At 33.8% G+C, this 4272-nt stretch overlaps 3 non-coding genes across 3 annotated transcripts; 1 reads left to right on the top strand and 2 right to left on the bottom strand.

Annotated features, from left to right (window-relative positions):
• Positions 1-668: 668 nt before the first annotated feature.
• Positions 669-741, bottom strand: TRNAF-GAA (transfer RNA phenylalanine (anticodon GAA)). Its single transcript has one exon. It is a non-coding gene; the product is annotated as a tRNA-Phe (tRNA).
• A 1987-nt stretch (positions 742-2728) lies between these two features.
• Positions 2729-2801, top strand: TRNAT-UGU (transfer RNA threonine (anticodon UGU)). Its single transcript has one exon. It is a non-coding gene; the product is annotated as a tRNA-Thr (tRNA).
• Positions 2802-4088: 1287 nt separating this feature from the next.
• On the bottom strand, positions 4089-4175 carry TRNAS-GGA (transfer RNA serine (anticodon GGA)). Its single transcript has one exon. It is a non-coding gene; the product is annotated as a tRNA-Ser (tRNA).
• Positions 4176-4272: the final 97 nt, after the last annotated feature.

Below are 4272 nucleotides of genomic sequence, written 5' to 3'. Positions count from 1 at the left end.
TCGTACTATGGATGGGCTGCTAAAGAAGCTTCATTTAGATTCTCAAATTTTGAAGAGTCCCATTTCAGATGAGCAGAGCCTGTAGGATGAATCAAAAGAGTTCTGCACCATGAACTTTGTACCGCGCGCATCGCTTAGATGGGGCCACGGAAAGCTGCATAGAAGGGAGTGAATAAATGGGAAAGTGAAGAAATAGAATATGAAATAAAATCGTAAATTCTGAAATAAAAAAAGAAAAATTCAGAAATTAAATAAAATAAAAAAGGATCGGATTTTTTGGACTGTCTCTGAAATGAACCCTGCCTTTTCCTATCCTTCAACTCCTCCAGACTAGTCTTTTAGGGTTTTCGACCAACTAACTTCGACTTCGGATATGTATGAAGTATTAACATTCTTTTTGTGCGGGAAGAGATACAGTATGAACAAACAAACAAAAAAGAGGAGGGAACGGAATCCAATTATTTTCTTTACTCATATCTTTACCCATCTACTCGTTTTTTACCCATCTACAAGACGGAGGCGTCTATCTATACATCTAGATGTAGATGGATAAATATGTATTATGCTCTGGACTATTAACGCATATAATATTAAATAATATTAATATGGGTTCTGACTCTATTGATTTATTTGTATGAGTATCTTATCTATTCGATACATTAACCACGTGCCAGGAACCAGATTTGAACTGGTGACACGAGGATTTTCAGTCCTCTGCTCTACCAGCTGAGCTATCCCGACCATTCTCGATGCATGATCCTACTAAAAGAAAAAGAAAGCTTGGGCCTATGTCAATGAAAGGGACTCAAAAAGCATTAACTTACCTAAATAAAGTCGGTAATTTGTTGGATCTTCAAAAAGGAGACTTTGTAAATGTAAGTGTAAGAGTAATGATATGAACTGTGAAAGGTTCCGTAATGGAGATTCTTTGCCCATCCATATATGGATGGGCATTTGTACGTATATCATATCTATCACAGTGAGAAGAGAGAAAGATTTCTGGCCGGATCCATTTGTGAAAGAGTAGAGTAAGTGAAAAACATATCTAATTTTGAACCACTGATAAAAAAAAAAGAGGATAAATGCTTAGGGAGTCAAATAGGCCTTTTATTGGGGATAGAGGGACTTGAACCCTCACGATTTCTAAAGTCGACGGATTTTCCTCTTACTATAAATTTCATTGTTGTCAGTATTGACATGTAGAATGGGACTCTATCTTTATTCTCGTCTCACTCGATTAATCAATCCTTAAAAAGATCTATCAGACATCCTTAAAAAGATCTATCAGACTCTGGTGTGATAGTCGATTTGATCACTGACTATTCGATTCTTCCTTCTGCTTCTGAAATTATTATTCTGAAATTTTTAGAAAAAAAAAATATGGATTCGGGTCGTGATTAATCTTTGATATTTCAGTACGTATACGTACATATCTAGGGTCATCCCACTCTGGAGTTTCGATAGAAGGATTCTTCTACCAATGTAGTAAAGTCAACCCCATTCGTTAGAACAGCTTCCGTTGAGTCTCTGCACCTATCCTTTTTTTTTTCTGAAAACAGGATTTGGCTCAGGATTGCCCATTTTTAATTCCAGGGTTTCTCTGAATTTGGAAGTTACCACTTAGTAGGTTTCCATACCAAGGCTCAATCCAATCAAGTCCGTAGCGTCTACCAATTTCGCCATATCCCCCTCCCTCTTCCTTATGAGAAAGAAATCACATTGTGACCCCCCCTTCTTTTCTTTCATTTATCTTGGAGCCGTTGAATTCATTAGATACAGGCCCTTATTCCTATATCAAAGAGGTGTGTCCCTATTATATTTCTTGACCAGCTTCTTTCATCCCTATCGGAGTGGCGGGCCCATATTTGATATGATCCAATCAGAAATGATTCTATCATTGATGTATCCGCAATTCAATATGGATGGATATATCCCACGTCACATATATATATATGTCTTTACACCCCTTATTTTTTTAGCGCTATTTGGAATACTGGAACGGTCGATATTCATTCTTTTTTTATCGTCTTATCCCCTCCCTTTCCGAATGAAACCAGAGGAATGTCTCATTATGCTCTGGACTGCAGCCTTATCTTTATCTTATCCTTTCCTTTATCTTATCCTTTCCTTAGGAAGGATCTCCTATACTATAGGAATTCCTATAGTGTAAATAAATAGAATTTCTAAATTTCTATAACTATATATAGAATATATAACTAAGCTAATTTTTATTTTTTAGTTTATTTTATTAAGATTAAGTAATTAATATTACTAATATTACATAATCATAATATAATCTAATTAATATTAATAATATAATATATTAATATTATATTATTATTTATTATTACATAACAACATTAATATTAATAATTACATTATTAATATTAATGTTGTCATAATTAATATTATATTCTATTTAATATTAATATTGTATTATTAATATAATATTGATATTGTATTTATATAATTGTATTTGTATTTATATAATTGTATTTATATATATATATATATTATATATAATAATAATAATTAATAATAATTATAATAATAATAAAAACAAACTACTCTTTATTTATTTATTATAATTATATTAATTATTAATAATAGATATTAATAATAGATAAATAAATAGATAAATAAAATAAAAAAATAAATAAATAGCTAATTACTAATAGCTAAGTCCCAGTAGTTTCCCGAAATCCTATGCACTATTTCTGTTATGTGAGCCCGCTTAGCTCAGGGGTTAGAGCATCGCATTTGTAATGCGATGGTCATCGGTTCGATTCCGATAGCCGGCTTTTCCATTTATTCGATTTTTTCCATGATTGATATTGATATTGATAATGTCTCCTTGAGATCAAGAGAAATTGAAAAGACTTTTCAATTTTCTCCAAATGTCGGGTCAACATAGTATGTTACGGGAACTCCCAACTATGAATAAAAAAGAATAAAAAATGGATTGAAGCTGTTAGATCTCTACAGAACAAGAAAGGGATACTTAACTTCCTATATATAACTATATAAAATAATCTGGTTATTGAGACAATTCATCTCATTCTTCTTTATAGTATTTCAGCGAGTTTAGCTTCGTTTATCGTTTAGTTCAGTCTTAATTTTTTTATTCTGTGAAATCCAATTTCAATAAAATAAGGAGTCTTTATGTCTCGTTACCGAGGGCCTCGTTTCAAAAAAATACGCCGTCTGGGGGCTTTACCGGGACTCACTAGTAAAAGACCTAGATCCGGAAGTGATCTTAGAAACCAACCGCGTTCCGGGAAAAGATCTCAATATCGTATTCGTCTAGAAGAAAAACAAAAATTGCGTTTTCATTATGGTCTGACAGAGCGGCAATTGCTTAGATATGTTCGTATCGCTGGGAAAGCCAAAGGGTCAACAGGTCAAGTTTTACTACAACTACTTGAAATGCGTTTGGATAACATCCTTTTTCGATTGGGTATGGCTTCGACCATTCCTGGAGCTAGACAACTAGTTAACCATAGACATATTTTAGTTAATGGTCGTATAGTAGATATCCCAAGTTATCGGTGTAAACCCCGAGATATTATTACTACGAGAGATGAACAAAGATCCAGAGCTCTGATTCAAAATTATGTGGATTCATCTCCCCGCGAGGAATTGCCAAAACATTTGACTCTTGACTCATTCCAATATAAAGGAATAGTAAATCAAATAATAGATAGTAAATGGATCGGCTTAAAAATCAATGAATTACTAGTCGTGGAATATTATTCCCGTCAGACTTAAACTTAATTAAAATAAAATAATTAAGCTTTGGACAATACAATTTTGTCTACCCTGTTTCACCAAACAAAGTAAATAGAACTAAGTTAAGGGATTTAATCCGGATTTTCCCCCATTTTCGTATCCTTTTCGTATCCCAAGTGGATCCGCGGTCAGATTCTCATTCCTTGTCCACCCTTTCCGATCCGATATTTTATCTACCACAGTAATTGGCAATAGAGAATCACTAGAAAGCAAAGGCCCTACTCTTGGAATAATGGTATCCATTGTTATTTGATACATTGTGGTTGGTAACGTTGGTAAATTAGGTGTAGGTCAAGGTACGGAAAGAGAGGGATTCGAACCCTCGGTAAGCAAAAGCCTACATAGCAGTTCCAGTGCTACGCCTTGAACCACTCGGCCACCTTTCCCACAGAATCTTAGGATTATTGCCCGGAAACCCGGTGAATAGCGAGTCATTCATATTATTTTATTGAATTTTTTATTGCAATACAATAAAGGTACGAC

This window comes from Aristolochia californica, unplaced genomic scaffold (assembly GCF_029961685.1).
Source record: "Aristolochia californica isolate CCGP_79_NKW_82.1479 unplaced genomic scaffold, dmAriCali1.0.hap1 SCAF_283, whole genome shotgun sequence".
Classification (NCBI taxonomy): domain Eukaryota; kingdom Viridiplantae; phylum Streptophyta; class Magnoliopsida; order Piperales; family Aristolochiaceae; genus Aristolochia; species Aristolochia californica.
The sequence above is the reverse complement of the archived record's forward strand: the minus strand, read 5'-3'. Positions and strand labels throughout refer to the sequence as shown.